Consider the following 24226-nt stretch of genomic DNA (forward strand, 5'->3'; position numbering starts at 1 on the left):
TCAGGTTGGAGGCTACCCAGCCGGTACGAGAGCACCTACGCTCTGTCCGCCAGAGAAAGCAGGTTTTCCCAATGGCCACACAATTTAATTCCTCATCCCATTCCAATTCTGATGTCTATGCACTGTCAAGATGAAGCCACACTCAGGTTGGAGGAACAACACCTTATATACTGGCTGGGTAGCCTCCAACCTGATGACATGAACATTGACCTCGAACTTCCGTTAATGCCCCTCCTCCCCTTCTTACCACATTCCTGATATATTTAGTTATTTTTGTTCTCTCTCTCTGCCCATCACAGCCTGTTCTCCATCTCTCTCCGGTGCTCCCCTCCCCCTTTCTTTCTCCCTAGGCCTCCCGTCCCATGATCCTTTCCCTTCTCCAGCTCTGTATCCCTTTTGCCAATCACCTTTCCGGCTCTCAGCTCCACCCCACCCCCTCTGGTCTTCTCCTATCATTTCGAATTTCCCCCTCCTCCCCACTTTCAAATCTCTTACTATCTTTCCTTTCAGTTAGTCCTGACGAAGGGTCTCGGCCGAAATGTCGACAGTGCTTCTCCCTATAGATTAAGGGAGCGGGTGAAAATAACTCGGTTTGTCAGGAGCTGCAGCTGGATGAACTTCGGATCATTCGTGAGGCAGAGGCAGAAATAAACAGGAGTTACAGGGAGATAGTCACCCCTAAAAGTCAGGAGGCAGGTAGCTGGGAGACTGTCAGGAGAGAGAAGGGGAATAGACAGAATGAGCACAGCACCCCTGCGGCCGTTCCCATCAATAATAAGTACACCGTTTCGGAATCTGTTGGTGGGGACGACCTACCAGGGACAAGTTGCAGTGGTTGCGTCTCTGACACCGAGACTGGACCCTCTGCTCAGAAAGGAAGGAGGTAAAGAGGAGAGCAGTAGTGATAGGGGATCCGATAGTTAGGGGGACAGATACGAGGTTCTGTGGAAGAGATCGCGAATCCCGGACGGTCTGTTGCCTCCCTGGTGCCAGGGTCCGTGATATCTCGGACCGAATTCTCAGTATTTTCAAGAGGGAGGGAGAGCAGCCGGATGTCGTGGTCCATGTAGGGACCAATGGCGTGGATAGGAAGAAGGAGAAGGTCCTGCAAAGAGAATTTAGGGAGGTAGGTGTAAAGTTGAAGAACAGGACCTCCAGCGTTGCAATCTCAGGGTTGTTACACCTGCCACGTGTTAGTGAGGCTAGAAATAGGAAGATAATGCAGCTAAATACATGGCTGAGGAGTTGGTGCAGGAGGGAGGGCTTCATGTTTCTGGATAATTGGGCCTTGTTCCAGGGAAGGTGGGACCTGTTCCGACGGGACGGGTTGCACCTGAACTGGAGGGGGACTAACATCCTTGCCGGAAGGTTTGCTACTGCTGCTCCGGGGTGGGGCGTTAAACTAGATTTGCAGGAGGCGGGGAACCAGAGTGTTAGAGCAGATAGTGAGGTGGAGGTGGATAAAGGTCATGTGAGAACTGCAAATATAGTGCATGGAGAAATAGTCAGATCTAACATATAAAGAAGCTTTGAGGAAAGAGAAACAGAAAAAAGGGTGTAAAGGTAGTAAGGTAGAAGGGCTAAAGTGCGTGTACTTCAATGCAAGAAGTATCAGGAACAGAGGTGATGAACTAAGAGCTTGGATACACACGTGGAATTATGATGTAGTGGCCTTTACAGATACTTGACTGGCAGGAGGGTCAGGAATGGATACTCAATACTCCTGCGTAGGAGACAGCCTGGGAGATTACATCTGCTGACCCGTCTGACAGTGACTGGTCAGGGTAGGAGACAGCCGGAGAGACTACATCTGCTGACCCGTCTGACAGTGACTGGTCAGGGTAGGAGACAGCCGGAGAGACTACATCTGTTGACCCGTCTGACAGTGACTGCAGGTCAGGGTAGGAGACAGCCGGAGAGACTACATCTGCTGACCCGTCTGACAGAGACTGCAGGTCAGGGTAGGAGACAGCCGGAGAGACTACATCTGCTGACCCGTCTGACAGTGACTGGTCAGGTTAGGAGACAGCCGGAGAGACTAAATCTGCTGGCCCTGTCTGTATCAGCCCCAGGAAACTGAAGGCCTGTGTGAGCCTGCTCTCTGATATTTTGTCTCACCTTTACAATCTGAGACTGAGTCGGGAAAAGATACCGGTGCTGTGGAAGACTTCCTGCTTGGTTCCTTTGCTCAACAAGGCGACTCCATCCGAACTTAATGACAACAGACTAATTGCCCTCACATCTCCTGTGATGAAGGTGACCAAGAGGCTGGTCCTGACTTACCCTGGACGCTTTAGAGTTTGCCTACCAACCTCATGAGGGTGTAGATACATAATCTACCTGTTGCAGCGAGCTCACTCCCATTGGCATTGTGAGAATCGCTTTTTTTAAATTTCGCTAGTGCCTTCAATACAATCCAGTCACGTCTTCAGTGCAACAACCTGCAAAGGATGGGCGTAGACAAACTCACTGACTCCTGGATTACTGCCTTCCTGACAGACAGACCCCAGTTTGCACTGCCGGTGGTTCTCTGCCGGAAGTGGTGATGAGTGGTACTGGAGACCCACAAAGAACTGTCCTGTCCACGTTTCTGCTCACACTATTATCTCACCTCTCCCCACATTCTTACTTCCAGTCCCTTACTTTCCAGTCCTGAAGAAGGGTCTCGGTCTGAAACGCCGACTGTTCTCTCCTCTCCATAGTTGCTGCCGGCCCCTCTGATTTTCCTCCAGCATTTCCCGTCTGTTGCTTTGGATTACCCAGATCTCAAGTTTTTCCTCTTGTTTGTTCACATGCGCATGCGCGGCGGTAGGAGGCCGTCCTGGATATCGCGCATGCGCTCAGTTCACGAGGGGGTCACAAGGATCGGCCGCAGGTAGGAGGGTCTGCGGGAGGGAATTAATCCCCGGCGTCTGAAACGCGATTGAAGGGTTATTACTGTGAGCTCCTGCCGCACTGGTCCTGCATCCCAGGACAATCCCGGTCCGTTCCCTCTTTCTCAGCCCCACGATTCGTACCTGGGCCCCGGGGAGTTTTCAGCTGGTGAGCGCTGGAGCCGCCGCCATCTCCGCGGCACATGCGCATCGCTGGATCTTTCGGTGGCTGAGATGTTTCTCGTTCGCGGGGTGTTCTGGGTAAAAAGGCAGCCATGTGTGCCTCTGCCATGCCATAGATGACACACATAGATACCACAATTCTTTCCCACAGACAGCAACATAATGTTCATTCCCTGAGACTGCAGCGCGCGTAGTGGACAATCGCGGTACTGCAGGGGATCAGCAGCTCCCCGAAAGTGAAAGCATTCTGAATCAGGAAGTGCTGGGAGTTAACATGGCTTCGAAAGGACAGGCCGAGAGTTGGACCGAGGAGGTAATTTGTCCCGTCTGCCTGGATTTCTTCACCGATCCGGTTATACTGGAGTGCGGACACAACTTCTGTCGCTCTTGTATCACACAGTGTTGGGAAAATGAGGAGAGAAACTCCTGCCCGGAATGTAGAGAGGTGTTTGCTGACCGCACCGTCAGGGTGAATCGGGCTTTAGCAAATCTGGCTGAAAAAGCTCGAAATCTAAACCTGAATCCGAAAGGGAAGGAAAGTAAACGTAACTGCGAGGAACATGAGGAAGAACTGAAGCTGTTTTGTGAAACGGACAAGACACTGATCTGTGTGATCTGTGCAGTGGCGGAGGAACACAGAGAGCACCGGTTCAGGCCGGTTAAAGAAGCTGTTAAAATCTACAAGGTAAAAACTAACATTAATTTAATACTTAACACATTTCCTTTCTCCTACATACCATTACACGAGCCTCCATAACCAACACATCATTCTTTGCAGCTTCTGCCATCTCCAACGGGATTCTAGCATCTCTCCGTCCCACAGCTCACCTCCGCACCCCTCAACTCTCCACTCTCTATACAGATCGCGGACCACGTACTGTATCGCCCTGATCCATTCGCTCCTCCCCACTGATCTCCCTCCTGGCACTGACACCTGAAAACGGGACAAGTGCTACACCTGACTCCTAAACTCTTCCCTCGTCACCATTCAGGGCCGCAAACAGCCCAGTTCCTCTCGTTTCTTCCATGGTCGATTGTCCTCTCACTCAGATTCCTTCTTTACCTCTTCCACCTGTCCCCTCTCAGCTTCTCACTTCATCACCCTCCCCCACGTTCCCCCTCACGTTGTCTCACCCGTCACCTGTCAGCTGGTTCTCATACCCAACCTTTTCATTCTGGTTTCTGCCCCATTCCTTCCCAGTCCTGATGAAGGGTCTCATCCCGAAGCACCGACTGTTTATTTCCCCTGAATAGATGCTGCCTGACTCACTGAGTTCCTCCGGCATTTTGTGTGATAATCGGGTTTGATCACCTGTTTCTTTTGATGCATCTTTGTTTCTATTTCCTTCACTCTCTGACTTCCAGGATCAGCTAAAATCTTCCTTAGACTCTCTCACAAAAAAGAAATCAGACTTCCAGGAAAAGGAGCAGCAACAGCAAGAGAAGATTTCCGGAGTTCAGGTGAGGCTTCCTGAGCGGAATTTCTGATATTACTGTCGAGTTTTGCTCCATTTAATGCCGAAGAGCCGAGTATCGCAGCTCCAGTGACCTGGGTTCGATCCTGACCTCTGGTGCTGTCTGTGTGGAGTTTGCATGCTCCCCTTGTGACCACGAGAGATTCTGACACATCTAAAGGACGTGCCGGATGAATGGCTAATTACCGTTAACCCTGTAAAGGTGGGGAGGGTGTGCGTGAATCAGATGGGAGTTTATGGGTCAATAAGTGAGAATAGGTTTAGGAAAACGTGAGGGATTGGTGTTGACGGGAATGCACTCAGAAGTAGCATGGACTCCAATAGACCGAACTTAACAACAAAAGGAAACAGAACACAGCAATGCAGTATATTAATCTTCACCTTTCATTCGACAGGAACAGTCACACAGCGTTCAGACCCACATCACATCCCAGTTTGCTGAACTGCGCCAGATCATCACTGAGAAAGAGCAGAGCTTCCTCAGGGATCTCAGGGAAGAAGAGAAGAGGATTCTCAACCCAATGGAGAAAAATCTTCGGGAGATTCAAGAGAATATAAGGATTATTCAGGAGGAAATCACTAAGTTAAAGGAACAGATGGATCAAAAAGACGGTGTGATATTTCTCAAGGTGAGGGATTATATTTCAATTTGTTTCTGTCAAAGGGCACTAAATGAACAGTGGTATATTTGAAAGAAACACAGCACCGAGGCCAATTCTAACAAATCAATTGTTGCTCTGGTGACCTCACACAGAAGGCAGTGAAGGCCAAGTCTCTGGATACTTTCAAGAGAGAGTTAGATAGAGCTGTTATAGATAGTGCCGTCAAGGGATATGGGGAGAGGGCAGGAACGGGGTACTGATTGTGTATGATCAGCCATCATCACAGTGAATGGCGGTGTTGGCTAGAAGGGCCGAATGGCCTACTCCTGCACCTATTGTCTATTGTCCCAAAACTGGACTTCCACAACTTCTGTACATCCCAGGACAGAATGCAATCTTTTCTGAAATGATTTACTCTGATCATAACACAGAGCTGCTGATTGTGTCCTTAATTACCGCATTAAATATCCTCTAAAACTCCCATTAACACCCAGTTCCAGTCACAGGCTGTGAGTGTGTCTGGTGCAGTGGGTGTGAGGGTCTCTCTGTCAATCAGTGAGAGCAAAGAATGTGACCCACACATCAGACTTATCCATGTCCGGTTTCCATCAGATGGGAATCTTTCATTGTCTCTTTATTTTTTGGATACATTTCACATGGGATTAAATCCCATTCTCTATCATAAACAGGCCATTAGGTCCATCTTCTATCAGTTTCCCTGCTTCACAATCCTCCTGCCACCTACTCACTGCACCCAGCAACAGTGCCCCGAACTCCCTGGTCCCTCACGTGTTTATCCAGCCTCCCCATTACAGTCAGTCTCTGCTGTTCCATTTCAACCACTCCTGTGGCACTGAGTTCCACATCCTCCTCACTAAATTTCTTGTGGAATTTGTTAAAATCCATCTGGAATTACATCTCCCCACAAGTCTCCCCATAAATAGAGGTACTTCTTCCACCCGCACACAATCACAGACATCACTGATCTTAAATTCCTCCATCCTATAACACTGACGTCATATCCAGATGATAATGCACAGCCTGTCCTGTCTTCCCTGTAAGTTTCATCCTCTCAGTAATGGTCTGACATTCAGAAACTTTCCTGTAAGTTACCCCGTGGTTCTGTATTGTCCGTGTGTGTGAGTGACTGTGGGAGTGGGAATTTTCAACACCTTGTAATGCTTTGGATGAAATTCAGGATGTGGACAGTAAGTCCAAGTCTAATCAGATTTGTGTTTTATTTATTTCAGGAGGAAGCTCGTCGGAACAGGAGGTAGGACATGGTCTTTACTGAAACCCTAAATGGATTTGTAAAATAGTTCAGAATAGCAATTTATAACCAGCAGTTTAATATTTACAGGATTAACGACGATATCCAGGAATTGGCAGTGACAGATGAGAACCTACCTGTTGAAAAATTCGATCACCCCTATTTGTTGAACACAGTGCTGAGAGAAACGCTTGATGCTATTAATCGAGGTAAAACTTACAAAGATTCTTTCCTCCCCATTCATGAGGGTTAATTTAGTTCCAATTTGATGCAAAGATTGTCTGTAATACTGGGCTGAAGGGGAACTGAAGTTTATTCCACATCAACCCCACCGACTGGGAGGCATCACTGTCACATGGTCAGCTGGAGATGTCAGACCCCTGGACACACCAGCACAGGGTCACAATACAACCAATACACGGGACTGGCAGATGAACCACTGTGTCCTGATCCCAGGCAAATGCACTAACACACCAGGACATGAGTTTGGATCTACCAGAGGAACTGGGAATTTAATACTGACGATAATATTGTAGGGAATAAAAGCAGGTGTCAGCGTGGTGACAGGGATTGTCAGGAAAATACACAAGTCCTTCATGTGCCCTGTGAGTGCAGACTCTGACTGACACAGGTCTTCCCCCTTCCGGATCAACATCTCTCACTGTTGTTAGAGGCAGAAGAGGGGAGTGGTCGTGATCGGGGACTGAATCGTCAGGGGAACAGACAGGAGAATCTATTGATGTGAACGGGACACCCGAATGGTATGTTGTCCCCTGGGTGCCAGGGTCAGGGATGCCTCGAATCGTGTCCGCAGCATTTTAGAGAGGGAGGGAAAAGAGCCAGATAACTTGGTAAATTTTGGGACAATGACATTGGAAGTAAAAGCAAAGAGGTCCTGAAAATAGAATTTGGAGAGCTTGGTAGAAAGCTCAGAAGCAGCACCCCCAGGGTTGTAATTTCTGGATTGCTGCCTGTGCCACGTGCTGGTGAGGGTAGAAACAGGATAATTTGACAGATAAACATGGCTGAGAAGATGGTGCTGGGGACAGGGATTCAGGTTCTTGGATCATTGGGATCTGTTCTGGTGGAGGAATGACCTGCTCAAAAGGGATGGGTCGCACCTCGACCCGAGGGAGAACAATATTCTCACAGAGAGGTTTGATAGAGCTGTTGGGGAGGGTCTGAACTAATCTGTTGGTGCGGGGCGGGAACTGGAGTGAAGGGATAGGACTGATGGTTAAAATGCAAAGACAGCATGCAGTCAGACTGTCAGATAGGGCGGACAGATGAGAGGACAAAATTGCAGCCAGCAGGGTGAGTATCAGTGCATTAGGGATGCAGAATTAAAAAGGGTAGCAGATACAGTACACAAACTGTTATATCTCAATGCATGGAGTATGAGAAATAAAGTGTAAATACAGTTGTGTCAGCATGAGTTAAGCAGTCTGCTGGCCTGGTTGAAGAAGCTGTCCCGGAGCCTGTTGCTCCTGGCTTTTATGCTGCGTACCGTATCCCGGATGGTAGCAACTGGTACAGTTTGTGGTTGGGGTGACTCTGATCTCCAATGACCCTTCAGGCCCTTTTTATACACCGGTCTTTGTAAAACAAGTTAGCAAACAATATCAAATTGTTTTTCAAGTATTGTAAAAAAATAAAACAGAGATGAGACTGGATATAGGACCACTAAAAAATGAGGCCGGATATATAATAACACGGGATAAAGAGATGGCAGATAAACCAAATATTTTGCACCAATCTTCACCGTGGAAGACACTAGCACTGTGCCCGGTGTTGAAGAGTGTGAGGGAAGAGAAGTGAGTGCAGTTACTGTTACAAGGGAGAAGGTGCTCAAAAAGCTGAAAGCCCTAAAGGTACATAAGTCACCCGGACCAGATGAACTGCACCCTAGTGTTCTGAAAGAGGTTGTGGTAGACATTGTGGAGGCATTTCAAATGATCTTTCAAAAATCACTGGACCCTGGCATGGTGCCAGAGGACTGGAAAATGGCAAATGTCACTTAACTCTTTAAGTAAGGAGGAAGGCAACAGAAAGGAAATTATAGACCAGTTAGCCTCACCTCTGTGGTTGGGAAGAAATTGGAGTCAATTGTTAAGTATGAGGTTATGGAATACTTGGTGACACTGGACAAGACAGGACAAGTCAGCATAGCTTCATTAAGGGAATATCCTGCCTGACAAACCTGTTGGGATTCTTTGAGGAGATTACAAGCAGGATAGATAAAGGGGATGCATTGGATGTTGTATATTTGGAATCTCAGAAGGCCTTTGACAAGGTGCCACACATGAAGGTGGTAACCAGGTTAAGAGGCCATGGTATTACAGAAAAGTTACAGGCATGGTTAGAACATTGGCTGATTGGTTGGAAACAGCGAATGAGAGTAAAGGGATCCTTTTCTGGTTGGCTGCCAGTGACTCATGTTCCACAGGGGTCAGTGATAGGACACCTTCATTTTACGCTGTATATCAAGATTTAGCTGCTGGAATAGACCATAAGATGTTGGAGCTGAAGTAGGCCATTTGGCCCATCAAGTCTGCTCCACCATTCAGTCATGGGCTGATCCAATTCTTCCAGTCATCCCCACTCCCCTGCTTTCACCTCATACCCTTTGATGCCCTGGCTAATCAAGAACCTATCTATGTCTGTCTGAAATATGACTTGGCCTCAACAGCCACTTGTGGCCACAAATACCACAAATTTTCCACACACTGACTAAAGTAATTTCTCCGCATCTCAGTTCGAAAAGGACGTCCTTCAACCATGAAGTCATACCCTCTTGTCCTAGAGTAGATGGCTTTGTTTCCAAGTTTGCAGCTGATACAAAGATTGGTAGTGTCGAGGAAACAGTTAGGCTGGACAAGGACTTGAATGAGGAGAATGGAAAAGAAAGTGGCAAATGATATACAATGTTGTTGTCGTAGAAATAATGTGCAGATTTTTTTTTCAGATGGGGAGAAAACCCAAAAGGCTGAGAATAAATTGGACTTAGCAGTCATTCTGCAGAATACACTAAGGGTTAACTTGCAGGTAGAGTCAGTGGTGAGGAAGGCAAATCCAATGTTAGCATTCAATTCAAGGGGTTTAGATAGCATTCAATTCAAGAGCAGGGATGTGATGCTGAGGCTTGTTAAGGCACTGGCGAAGCCTCACCTTGAGTATTGTGAACAATTTTGGGCTCCTTATCTAAGAAGAGATGTGCTGGCATTGCAGAAGCTTCATTTCATAAGGATGATTCCAGGAATGAAAGGGTTATCATACGAGGAACGTTTGATAGCTCTGTGTCTGTAGTCGCTGGAATTTAGAAAGATGAGGGGGGATTTTTTTGAAAACTTTCGAATGTTGAAAGTCCTAGACAGAGTAGATGTGGAAAGGATGTTTTCCATGGTGGTGGAGTTTAGAACAAGAGGGCACAGCCTCAGGATAGAGGGGGGTCTATTTAAAACAGATGCGGAGAAATTTGAGCCAACGGCTGGTGAATTTGTGGAACGTGTTGTGTGTATTTAAGGCAGAGCTTGATAGGTTCTAGATTGGACACAGTATCAAAGGTTACGGGGAGAAGGCCAGGTAGTGGGGCTGAGGAGGTAAAAAAAGGATCAGCCATGATTGAATGGTGGAGCAGACTCGATAGGCAAATGGCCTAATTCTGCTCCTATGTCTTATGGTGATCAGACCACTACATTGAAGCATTGTGAGAATGAGCTCGGACACACCAACAAGCATTGACATGAGTCAAGATTTCATCTCAGGAGAAGCACACACAGCATAACCAGCTTGGCAAAGCTCCCTCACACACATACACAGGAAGGACTGGCAGATTGTAGTCAGAGCCTCAGCAATGTACGTTGTTATTTCCCTCAATAGCTTGGAAACCAGTCTCTTCAGAGACAGTCATTTATTCATTTAAACAACTCAATCACGTGTGACACATTGTCAACACACACCAGACATGTGATGACACACTGTAACATACAAATTCTTTCATGTGCACACTCTCCTTCAATGTGTATGCACACCACACGGATATTTACCACAATCAACACACACACACACACACACACACACACACACACACACACACACACACACACACACACACACACACACACACACACACACACACACACACACAGATATACTATCAGAGTGCAACACACGGCCACAGAAATAGGCACAAATTCCAATTTAGGATTGAAATCTGCCGTCCTTAGCCAGTCTGTCTGTTTTGTGGCACTGAGCTGCCCTCTGACGTGACGTCACATCAACACATCACAGACAGACTCCGGGGTGAGATTCCTCAGGAGGATGATCTGGGAGGGTTTGACGGATGTTGAACTCACGGCCCACTTCATCAATCATCAAGACTAAGATGTCTTCTTGAGCATGGCCCATTTGTGTGTGTTTGCCCCCCATCCCTCTAACCATTTCCCATTTGTGTACCGGCCCAAATTTATTTTAAAATACTTTATTTTTACCTTTTTCTACAGTGTTTGAGGGCAAATTCCATTTACCAATCTCCCTCTCTATGAGAATATTACTCGCTAGACCACTCATAAAAATTTCCTGTCTTACTTTCAATCTGAGGCCTCTGGTTCTGTACTCCCATTTCTTGGAAAAAGAAACATTATTTAAGCTCCTTATGAATTATTTACCTCGATAAGGGGTCAGACCTGAACATCAGACACTACAGCTGAATAGCCCAAGCTTATCCACTCTCTGCTTTTAACCCAAGCCCCCAGTCCTGGTAACATCCTCCTGAAGCCTCCTATCCAGTGTAATGACATCCTCCCCATATTCGGGAACCGGAAATGCAGACAATGCTCCAAGTGTGCTCTATCATCGACATCAAAGGCCTTGCTGAATTTCATGTGGACAGTGTGGAATAGGCTGATGAATACTGGACTGAAGGTGTTTTTTTTAGATTGGGACAAGAAGGGCGGCGTGGGAGCTAAATTCTGAAGGACGGCAGTTTTTAAAAAAACTTTGTGTACAAGAACTTTGGATCGGTTACTGCGGGATTCACGTGTGTAATCATGGCGTTTGCCATGACCCGTACAGCAGAGGGGGGTAATGTTGTGTTTTTTTTCCACAACATTTGTAGGGGGGTATTTTGTTTTTTTCCTTTATATTTTAATTTTCTTCTATCTTTTTGCCTGGATGATTGGTGGGGACACACATACAAACAAGGAGATTTTTATAAAGATTTCCCAGGATACCACGAAAGTTGAAAGATTAGGTATTATTATTGATTGGAGTAATATAATTTAAAAAAATGACTAATTTACTAAATTTTTTAAGTTTTAATGTTAATGGGCCAGTAAAAAGAAAAAGAATTTTAACATATATTAAAAAAAATGAGAACTCCATGGAGCATGTGGGGATCTTCCAATATCCAGGCATTTCCTTTTTTTTCTTTCTTATTGTTTAATAGGGATGTTAGGGGGGAGGGGTTAAGGGGAGGGGGGCTGGGTAACACATTTTTTTTTCCATACACATTTATTCTGTAACTATTTGAAAAAAGTAAAAAAAAAAGAACGGTGAGACTGCGCAGGACAGCGCGGAGAGTTTAAAAAGATGACCACCCTATACAGCGGGCAGCGGAGTGGGTGGCAGCAGAGTGTAGGGCTTTGGCTCAACGGGCTTAGACGGTAACGGGAAGAGGCGATAGCGAGGCACCGACTCTTTTTCTCCCCTTGGCAAATCGGCCCGACGGACGGGGGAACAGCAGGGCACATTAGCTAACGGTTTAAAAAGTTTGTGTGCTTGGCGAAGTAAGTGGTTGAGTAGACCTATCTTTCTTTGTTTCATTCCTGTAGAATTAGGTAGCATGTCTGCAGGGTTAGTGCTTTGTCCAGGGTGTCAGATGTGGGAATCCTGGGAGACCTCCAGCCTCACTGATGGCCACATCTGCACCAGGTGAACCGAGATTCAGCTCCTCGGAGACCGTGTTAGGGATCTGGAGCTGCAGCTTGATGACCTACTGCTTATTAGAGAAAATGAAGAGGGGATAGACAGGAGCTACAGGGAGGTAGTCATCCCTAGGCTACAGGGGTCAGGAAACTGGGTGACTGTCAGGAGAGGGAAGGGAAATGCCCGGATAGTGGAGAGCACCCCTGTGGCTGCCCCCCTCAGCAACAAGTATATCGTTTTGGATGCTGTTGAGGGGGATGACCTGACAGGGGACGGCCACGGTGACCGGGTCTCTAGCACTGAGCCTGGCGCTGTTGTGCAGGAGGGAAGGAGGGAGAAGAGGAATGCGGTAGTCATAGGGGATTCCATAGTCAGGGGAACAGACAGGAGATTCTGTGAGCCTGGTAGAGATACCCGCATGGTGTGCTGCCTCCCAGGTGCCAGGGTACGGGATGTCTCGGATCGGGTCCAGAATATCCTGAAGGGAGAGGGCGAGCAGCCAGCTGTCTTGGTACATGTTGGTACCAATGACATAGAGAGGAAAAGGGAGGAGGTCCTGAAGGGAGATTTCCGGGAGTTAGGAAGGAAGCTGAGAAGCAGGACCTCCAGGGTAGTAATCTCAGGATTGCTACCTGTGCCACGTGCTAGCGAGGGCAAGAATAGTAGGATCAGGCAGATGAATGCGTGGCTGAGAGACTGGTGCAGGGGGCAGGGCTTCAGATTCTTGGATCATTGGGATCTCTTCAGGGGGAAGTATTACCTGTTCAAAAAGGACGGGTTACACCTGAACCATAGCGGGAATGTTTAATAGAGCTGTTAGGGAGGGTTTAAACTGATTTGGTAGGGGGATAGTAAACCGGAATGATAGAGTAGAGGAGGGGGAAAACAGAAATAAATCTAAGATAGTGAGCAGTAAAGATGTCAGGAAGGACAGGCAGGTGATGGGGCAAATTTGCAGCCACTGGGATGAGTTGCAGTGCAATGAAACCAAAAAGTACCAAATACTGGGCTTAAGGTGTTCTACTTAAATACACACAGCATAAGGAATAAGGTGGATGATCTTGTCGTACAGCTACAGATTGGCAGGTATAATTTTGTGGCCATCACTGAGACGTGGCTAAAGGATGCATGTCTCTGACAGCTGAACGTCCAAGGATACACGGTGTATCGGAAGGATAGGCAGGTAGGCAGAGGGGGTGGCGTGGCTTTATTGGTATGAAATGATAATAAATCATTAGAAAGAGGTGACATAGGATCGGAAGGTGCAGAATCTTTCTGGGTTGAGCTAAGAAATCGCAGGGGTAAAAGGACCCTGATGGCAGTTATCTACAGGCCTCCTAACAGCTGCAGTGAGGTGGACTACAAATTACAACAGGAAATAGAAAAGGCTTGCCAGAAGGGCAGTGTTATGATAATTGTGGGGGATTTTAAACTGCGAGTGGATTGGGAAAATCAGATCAACACAAATCAGACAGAGAATTTGTAGAATGTCTATGAGATGGCTTTTCAGAACAGCTTGTTGTTGAGCCCACTAGGGGATCAGAGGTACTGGATTGGATATTGTGTAATGACCCAGAGGTGATTAGAGAGATTGAGGTGAAGGAACCGTTAGGAGGCAGTGATCGTAACATGATTGAGTTCACTGTGAAATCTGAGAAAGAGAAGCTGAAATCCAAAGTGTCAGTATTGCAGTGGAGTAAAGGAAATTACAGTGGCACGAGAGAGGAACTGGCCAAATTTGACTGGAAAGGGACACTAGCGGGAGGACGACAGAGCAGCAGTGGCTGGAGTTTTGTGAGAAGTGAGGAAGGTGCAAGACAGATATATTCCAAAAAAGAAGAAATTTTCGAATGGGAAAAGGATGCGACTGTGGCTGACAAGAGAAGTGAAAGCCAAAGTAAAAGCAAAGGAGAGGGCATTCAAGGAAGCAAAAATTAGTGGGAAGACAGAGGATTGGGAAGTTTTTAAAAGCTTACAAAAGGAAACTAAGAAGGCCATTAAGAGGGAAAAGATGAACTATGAAAGGAAGCTAGCGAATAATATCAAATTAGATACTAAAAGCTTTTTCAAGTATATAAAGAGTAAAAAAACAGGTGAGAGTGGATATAGGACCGATAGAAAATAATGCTGGAGAAATTGTAATGGGAGATAAGCAGATGGCTAAGGAACTGAATGAGTATTTGCATCAGTCCTCACTGAGGAAGATATCAGCAGTATACCGGACACTCAAGGGTGTCAGGGAAGAGAAGTGTGCGCAGTCACAATTATGACAGAGAAAGTACTCAGGAAGCTGAATAGTCTGAGGGTAGATAAATCTCCAGGACCAGATGGAATGCACCCTCGTGTTCTGGAGGATTTAGCTGTGGAGATCGCGGAGGCATTAGCAATGATCGTTCAAAAGTCAATAGACTCTGGCATGGTTCCGGAGGAGTGGAAGATTGAAAATGCCACTCTGGTATTTAAGAAGGGGGCAAGGAAGCAAAAAGTAAATTATAGACCTGTTAGCTTGACATCAGTGGTTGGGAAGTTGTTGGAGTCAATTGTCAAGGATGAGGTTACCGAGTACCTGGAGGCATATGACAAGATAGGCAGAACTCGGCATGGTTTCCTTAAAGGAAAATCCTGCCTGACAAACCCATTGAAATTTTTTGAGGAGATTACAAGTAGGCTAGACAAGGGAGATGCAGTGGATGTTGTGTATTTGGATTCTCAGAAGGCCTTTGATAAGGTGCCACACATGAGGCTGCTAAACAAGATAAGAGCCCATGGAATTACAGTGAAGTTACATATATGGATAGAGTGTTGGCTGATTGGCAGGAAACAGAGAGTGGGAATAAAAGATCCCATTCTGGTTGTCTGCCAGTTACCAGTGGTGTTCCACAGGGGCCACATCTTTTTACATTGTATATCAACGATTTGGATTATGGAATAGATGGCTTTGTGGCTATGTTTGCTGATGATACAAAGATAAGTGGAGGGGACGGTAGTGCTGAGGAAACAGAGAGTCTGCAGAGAGACTTGGCTAGATTAGGAGAATGGTGAAAGAAGTGGCAAATGAAATACAATGTTGAAAAGTGTGTGGTCATGCACGTTGGTAGAAGAAATAAACGGGCAGACTATTATTTAAATGGAGAGAGAATTCAAAGTTCTGAGATGCAATGGGACCTGGGAGTGCTCCTGCAGGATACCCTTAAGGTTAACCTCCAGGTTGAGTCGGTGGTGAAGAAGGCGAATGCAATGTTGACATTCATTTCTAGAGGAATAGAGTATAGGAGCAGGGATGTGATGTTGAGGCTCTATAAGGAACCGGTAAGACCTCACTTGGAATACTGTGTGCAGTTTTGGGCTCCATATTTAAGAAATGATGTTCTGACATTGGAGAGGGTTCAGAGAAGATTTATTAGAATGATTCCCGGAATGAGAGGGTTAACATATGAGGAACATTTGGCCGCTCTTGGACTGTACTCCGTGGCATTTAGAAGAATGAAGGGGAACCTCAAAGAAACATTTCGAATGTTAAAAGGCATGGACAGAGTGGATGTGGCAAAGTTGTTTCCCATGATGGGGGAGTCTAGTACGAGAGAGCATGACTTAAGGATTGAAGGGCGCCCATTCAGAACGGAGATGCGAAGAGATTTTTTTAGCCAGAGGGTGGAGAATCTGTGAATTTCTTGTGGCAGTGGAGACCAAGTCATTGGGTGTATTTAAGACAGAGATTGATAGGTATGTGAGTAGCCAGGGCATCAAAGGTCATGGTGAGAAGGTGGGGGATTGGCACTAAATGGGAGAATGGATCAGTTCATGATTAAATGGTGGACCAGATTCAAACGACCGAATGGCCGGCTTCTGCTGCTTTGTCTTATGGTCTTATTTGAATGCACCAGTATATGGAATAAGGATCTTATAGCACAGGTAGAGTATGGCAGGTACAAACTTAGGCAGGTACTACTTTGGTTGAAGGAATTAAGACATAGACAATTCTGTATACAGGGTGAAATTCAAAAATCAGAGGTGCAAAGGGACATGGGTGTCCTTGTGCAGGATTCACTGAATGTTAACTTGCAGTTTGTGTCAGTGGTAAGATTGGCAAACTCAATGTTTGCTTTCATTTCGAGAGGATTAGAATACAAGAGCAAGGATGTAATTCTGAGGTTTTATAAGGCATTGGTCAGACCACACTTGGAGTATTGTGAGCAGTTTTGGGTCCCTTCTATCGGAAAAGATGTACTGGCATTGGAGGGGGTCGAGAAGATGATGAGGAATTCCTTTATCCACAGGATAGTGAATCTGCCACAGGCAGCTGTGGAGGCCAAATAATTGAGTATATTCAAAGCAGAGTAACACACACAAATTGTTGGGTGAACAGCAGGCCGGGAAGTTTCTATGGAAAAGAGTAAACAGTCCATGTTTCAGACTGAAACACTTCATCAGGACCTGTGTTGCTTAAGGTTTCCTGCAAATTCATCCCCTGTCCTAATGAGGGGCTGCGGGTGATGGGGTTGTGGGAAAGGGGACAAAGTCATCCTCATCTGCCATCTTTGCCCCCTCTAGCTTCTCATTACGTCTACACACACAGTTCACCCACAGGCTTTCCACACCTCCCCCTCCTGGTTCAATCTGCCATTCATCTCTCCCCTACTGGTTCCCATTATCACCTCCTTTACTGTCTCAAACCATCACACTGCCCCAGTTCACACTCACAAATAAATGTGAACATTGTATGACAGGCTCTATGCTGTACTGCTCTATGTTCCCTGTTCCCAGTTTCGAAGAATGAGAGGAGATCTCATGGAAACACAAAATTCTTTCAGGGGTCAACAGGCAGGAGTGAGGGAGGATGTTTCCCCTGTCTGAGGAGTCAAGGGCCAGGGCTCTCTCTGCTCTCAGTCCAGCGGAAAACCCTTGGGGAGACATTGGTTGCCCATCCGCTTTTGTCTTGTCAAAGGTTCGTGTCGGCCACCCGACCGCGCCTGAGGCCCAGCGGCCTTTCCCCGATCCCCGGGGCTGCGCTGCCCGAGTCTCCCCCCGATCCCCGGGGCCGCGCTGCCCGAGTCTCCCCCCGATCCCGGGGCCGCGCTGCCCGAGTCTCCCCCCGATCCCGGGGCCGCGCTGCCCGAGTCTCCCCCCGATCCCGGGGCCGCGCTGCCCGAGTCTCCCCCCGATCCCCGGGGCCCCGCTGCCTGAGCCTCCCCCCGATCCCCGGGGACTCTCTAATTCTCTGCTTCTCCCCCCAGTCTCTGTCACCCTGGATGTGGAAACGGCGAGTCCGTGTCTCGGGGTGTCTGAGGATCGGAAGAGTGTGAGATGGACCGGGACCCGGAGGATTCTCCCTGACACCGGGAAGAGATTCACACACTGGATTTGTGTGCTGGGATCAGAGGGATTCACATCGGGGAGACATTACTGGGAGGTGGAGGTGACAGGGATTCGGGGCTGGAGTCTGGGAGTCGCCGCAGAGTCTGTGAAGAGGAAGAGATTGGTCAGACTGAGTCCGGAGACCGGATTCTGGATCATCGGGCGGGATGGTGACGTGTTACATCCGGATTATGAAGTGTTTTATGATCCCCCCTCCCCTGTGTCCCGTCTCGCTGCCGGTCCCATCCCCGGGACGGTGGGAGTTTATCTCAGTTACGAGTCCGGGACAGTTTCATTTTACAACGCGGAGACCAAGTCCCATCTCCACACCTTCACTGGGAATAAATTCACGGGGAAACTTTATCCTCTCTTCGCGACCTGGGATAGAAACCAGTGGCTGAGAATCTGCTCCGGTTCGGCTCCGGGTGTGTAAACGGGTCGGGTCCCGGGGACCGGCGTCACGAGTAAAGTCCCTGTAAATATAAATGTGCGGAGAGTGCAGCTAAATACGTGACTAAGGAGATGGTGCAGGAGGGAGGGCTTCATGTTTCTGGACAATTGGGCTTTGTTCCCGGGAAGGTGGGGCCTGTTCCGATGTGATGGTTTGCCCCTGAACTGGAGGGGAACTAACATTCTTGCGGGTAGATTTGCTAGTGCTGCTCCGGGGGGGGGGGGGGAAGGGGGTAAAAAAGATTTGCAGAGGGAGGGGAACCAGAGTGTTAGAGCAGATAGTGAGGTGGAGGAGGATAAAGGTCATGCGAGAACTGCATGTACAGACAGAAATCAAAGGATTGTACATTAGGTTGTAAATTAATTTTCAGAGCTTTAGAAATTGTAGAAAATAAAGATTTCCAAAAAGATTTTAATGAAGAACATGACCAGAACATATGTGAAAAAGTGGCTACTTCAGTTTTATACCTATCGCAATAATTGTCTATGTTAGGAAATATTTTGGATTGTCTCTCCTTTGTTAAATAGTAACAGTGAACAACTTTAAATTGAATTAAACACTGATTGGCACATATTAAAGAAGAATTGACCATCTTCATTAACAAAGGTCATATTAAGTTCTCTCTCCCAAACTTGTTTAATCTTTAGTGATTAAGGGGATCTGTTTTTTTTTGCAGATTTATTTATTTTTATTATCATTTATTTTGTGATGGTCGAATGATGACTTTTGATAATTAGCAAATATTCTCTCTCTCATACACACTTTCTGCAATATCAGGTCAGACATTTTTTACAAAAATAATTATCTAAGTTCCCATATATGCAAGAATTTGATTTGCTGGATACTATTTTGAATATGAATCCTTTAGTAAGAGGTTCCGTTGGTAGAATTTATAATTTATTTTTAATACATTAATACAAAAAGATAACCTCCCACCCAAGGTTTATACATGATAGAAATATTCGTTGTTTCAGACGTGTTAGAGGGGGAGGGATGAAAGGGGGAGGAGTGGCATTACTAGTCAGGGAAAATATCACACTGTGCGTAGACAGGACAGACCGGAAGGCTTGTCTACAGAGGCCATATGGGTGTAGCTGAGGAACGGGAAAGGTGTGACCACACTAATAGGGGTGTATTATAGACCGCCCAATAGTCAGAGAGAATTGGAGGAGCAAACCTGTATAAAGATAGTAGACCGATGTAAGGAACAGAAAGTTGTAATAGTAGGGGATTTTAACTTTCCACATATTGACTGGGACTCCCACACTGTAAAAGGGCTAGATGGCTTGGAATTTGTGAAATGTTTTCAGGAAAGTTTTCTAAATCAATATATAGAGGTACCTACGAGAGAGGATGCAATATTTGATCTCCTATTAGGAAACCAGACAGTCAGGTGACAGAAGTATGTGTAGGCGAACATTTTGTGTCCAGTGACCATAATGTCATTAGTTTCAAGTTAATTATGGATAAGGATAGTTCTGGTCCTGGAGTTGAGGTTCTAAACTGGAGAAGGGCCAATTTTGTGGAAATGAAAAAGGATCTAGGAAGAGTGGATTGGGATATTTTTTTTTTCTGTCAAGGATGTGTTCAGTAAGTGGAAGGCCTTCAAAGGCAAAATTTTGAGCGTGCAGAGTTTGCATGTTCCTGCCAGGATCAAAGGCAAAGTTAACAGGCATAGGGAACCTTGGTTTTCAAGGGATAGTGGTGATCTGGTTAAGAAAAAGAGAGAGGTGTACAGCAGGTAGAGGCAACAAAGAACAAATGAGTTACTTGAAGAGTATAGAAAATGTAAGAAAATACTAAAGAAGGAAATCAGGATGGTAAAAAGAAGACATGAGGTGGCTTTGGCAGATAATGTTTAGGTAAACCTGAAGGGTTTCTGCAAGTATATTAAGAGTAAAAGGATAGTAAGGGACAAAATTGGTCCCCTAGAAGATCAGAGTGGTCGTCTATGTGTGGAGCCTCACGAGATGGCGGAGATCTTAAACAGTTTTTTTGCATCGGTATTTACTCAGGAAACTGGCATAGTGTATATGGAAGGAAGGGAAACAAGCAGTAGTGTCATGGAACATTTGTAGATTAAAGAGGAGGAGGTGCTTGCTGCCTTACAGCGCATAAAGGTAGATAAATCCCCCGGGCCTGACTTGATATTTCCTCGGACCTTGAGAGAGACTAGAGTAGAAATTGCAGGGGCCCTGACAGAAATATTTAAGATGTCCTCAGCCACGGGTGCAGTGCCGGAGGATTGGAGGGTAGCTCATGTTGTTGTTTAAAAAAGGCTCCAATAGTAAACCAGGTAATTACAGGCCAGTGAGCCTGACATCAGTAGTAGGTAAATTATCGGAAGAAATTCTGAGAGATCGGATATACAAGTATTTGGACAGCCAAGCGCTGATTAAGGATAGTCAGTATGGCTTTGTGCGTGGCAGATCGTGTTTAATGAATGCTGTAGAGTTTTTCGAGGAGGTGACCAAGAAAGTAGATGAAGGAAAGGCTGTGTATGTTGTCTACATGAACCTTAGTAAGGCCTTTGACAAGGTCCCACATGGGAGGTTAGTTCAGAAGGTTCAGACATGAGGTGTCCATGGAGAGGTTGGAAACTGGATTCGAAATTGGCTGTGTGGGAGAAGACAGAGAGTGGCAGTGGATGATTGCTTCTCAGACTGGAGGCCTGTGACTAGTGGTGTGCCTCAGGGATCTGTGCTGGGACTATTGTTGTTTGTTGTCTATGTCAATGTGGTCAATTGGATCATCAATTTTGCTGATGACACCAAGATTGGAGGCGTTGTGGACAGCGAGGAAGGCTTTCAAAGCTTGCCGAGGGATCTGGACCAACTGGAAAAATGGGCCAGAAAATGACAGATGGAATTTAATGCAGACAAGCGTGAGGTGTGGCATTTTGGAAGGACAAACCAAGGTAGGACATACACAGTAAATGGTAGGGCACTGAGGAGTGCGGAGAAACAAAGGGATCTGGGATTTCAGGTACATAATTCCCTGAAAGTGGCGTCACAGGTAGACAGGGTTGTAAAGAAGGTTTTTGGAATCCTGGCATTCATAAATCAAAGTACTGAGTACAGGAGTTGGGATATTATGGTGAGGTTGTATAAGGCATTGGTGAGGACAAATTTGGAGTATTATTTGCAGTTCTGGTCACCTAACTATAGGAAGGATATCAGTAAGATTCAAAGATTGCAGAGAAGATTTCCTAGGATGTTGCCAGGTCTTCAGGAGTTGAGTTACAGGGAAAGATTGAACAGGTTAGGACTTTATTCCTTGGAGCGTAGAAGAATAAGGGGGAATTTGATAGAGGTTTACAAAATTATGAGGGGTATAGACAGTAAATGCGAGCAGGCTCTTTCCACTTAGATTAGGAAAGATAAAAACGGGAGTACGTGGCTTTAGGGTGAAAGGGGAAAGGTTTAGGGGGAACATGAGAAGGAACCTCTTCACTCAGAGAGTGGTGGGAGTGTGGAATGAGCTGCCATCTGACGTGGTAAATGCGGGATCAGTCTTAAGTTTTAAGAATAAATTGGATAGATACATGGATGGGAGAGGTTTGGAGGGTTATGGACTGGGTGCAGGTCAATGGGACGAGCGGAATAAAGTTTCCGCACAGATAAGTAGCGCCAAATGACCTGTCTTCTGTGCTGTAGTGTTCTATGGTTCTATGGAGTGAAATAAACACGAGATGAGAATTATCTATCGATTAATTTTAACTCGTTCACCGCATCCGTCAACTGAACAGAAACACCGGGGATTCAGCAGCAGCTGCGGGCGGCTGGTACTGAGCTCCCCCGGGTCCTAAAGTCCACCCGTAATGAGACAGGTTAAATGGGACAAGTGGGGATGGTGCTGACCGGAAAAGACAGTGAAGATTGATCATTAAGTTCATCTGCCATTTCTTTGTCCCCCATCATTTCACCAGCATCATTTTCCAGTGGTCCAGTAACAACTCTCATCTCCCTTTCACTCTTCATTTCATCTTGACCATTCTTATGGCTTTTTTCGTTGCCTTTTGTTGGATTTTAAGAACATCCCAATAATCCAACATCCCACTCACCTTTGCTACCTTATATGCCATTTCCTTAGGTTTAACACAATTATTACATGCCTTTTCCAGATCAAGCTGTGAATTAATTTAGTCAGTCCCATAATTTAATAACGTTTTTATCTGAATACTATCTACCCTCCCAAAGATTGTACTGAAGACTGCATTTGATTTTTCTTCAGCCTTATACGCTTCACATTGAAATAGTATGTGTTTCGACAGTTTCATAATGACAAAATGTACACGACACAGAATGAAGTTTTCCAATTAGATACAAGGCATAATTAAGCATAGTGTGGGCATTTCTATGTCATGTCAATATCATTGGTTCCCTTGTTTTAAGCCCTTCTTCTATAAACCCAACAGGTTTATGTATTCTGTAAAGGTGTCTGTCCTTATGTCCATTATCCTACGTCTTGCCATAAGTCCCTAATTCTTAACACTACCAACCCTTTAGCTTCTAATTTGCTAAGTGGAAGGTCTATATCCACAGCTTAACATTTAACAGCTTTTGGTGCTAAACAGCCAACCCCATCATTTCCCACAACAGTGTGATGTGCAGGGCCCATAATGTGCAGACATATAAATCAATCTTTATCTGAAATACCGTTTGAGGAGTTTTCAACAGTCAATCTGACCTACTGCCAGAATGACCTGTTTAAGACTCATCAAAACTGAAATGTATTCTGAGCAAATTATAAGGACCTATTGCCCTCACCCTCTGTAAGCCTAAACTGTTGGCAAAGAATTCTGCTTCCTATGCTGATAAATGGCTTTGAGTCATTTATTTCTTGTTTACCTGCAATTCAGCCATACAAAAACAGCCACACCAACATCCCCAGTTAAATTATATTCTGATTCATCTGTAAAAATGGTTACTGTATGATAATTACTTTCATTAATGTACTGATGAAACAATAGACTGTCAGGCAGAAGCGAATCCAATCATGTAACCTAAACTCCATTGGAAAAAACAAGGTAGGGTGAGCAAGAAGGCTAAAGTGGGACATATTGTATCAAATACACCCGTATTCCAAGCTTGATAAGAACCCAGTCAACAAAAGAAAACTCTTCCTGTGATGTTCACAACAGTACTCCAGCACCTTTAACAGGATGATCATTTCTTTGCCCTCTGAAATTAATCCAGAGTGTTAACATCAACTTCAACCTCTGTCATTGTGAGGGCAATTGTCCCTTTGCAATCAAAAAAGCCAAAACAGAAGACGACATTACTGCACCAGAACACAATCTTAAAGCCTGTAATTGTATTTTTAATTTGAATTTTTAATTTGAAGATGAAGCTGATCCATAAGCCACACAGACATAATCAAGAACAGATCAAATTAAACAAATATAATTGGTGAACAAACATTTTCATGTTGCACCCAAGAATACCCACATAGATGCCTGAGGAGATTTGAAGCTCCTTTACATTTATCAATTATTTTACTGATGGGTGCTTCCATGTCAGCTTATTATCCATTCACTTACTGAGAAATCTTACCACTGACACTTCCTCAAGACATTAATCTTATAATTTATAATCAGGTGGAAGTCTGTTAATCCTGTTTGTAAAGCACTTAATGTGCTTAAGATTCTCAACAATTTGTCAACTGTTTGTCCTATTATTTGTAAATTGCAATTGCTACCTCTAATGTATAAAGCTACATCATCTGTATATTATGATTTACCCAGTACCCATCTCAGACAATATATAATTAATCCTAATATTAAATACTGAAGGGCTACAAATACTGTCTTGTGGGATCCCATTCTCTATCTCATAGAAACACAAACATAACATGCCGACCCGTACTTGCACAGTCTGTCCAAATAAAAAACTCAGAAAAATTATACAATCTCCCCTCACTCCTAATTGCCATGATTTAATCAAAAGTCATTTCTTCCTTAATATATAATTTCCCTTTTCAGTATCAGAAATACTGCTATGACAACATCTTTATTTAATTGTGCTTTCCTAATTATCATCTTCCAAACCTAAAACTGAAACTAATGTCATTTTACCCTTCCAAAATTCACT

This window comes from Hemitrygon akajei, unplaced genomic scaffold (genome assembly GCF_048418815.1).
Source record: "Hemitrygon akajei unplaced genomic scaffold, sHemAka1.3 Scf000038, whole genome shotgun sequence".
NCBI lineage: Eukaryota > Metazoa > Chordata > Chondrichthyes > Myliobatiformes > Dasyatidae > Hemitrygon > Hemitrygon akajei.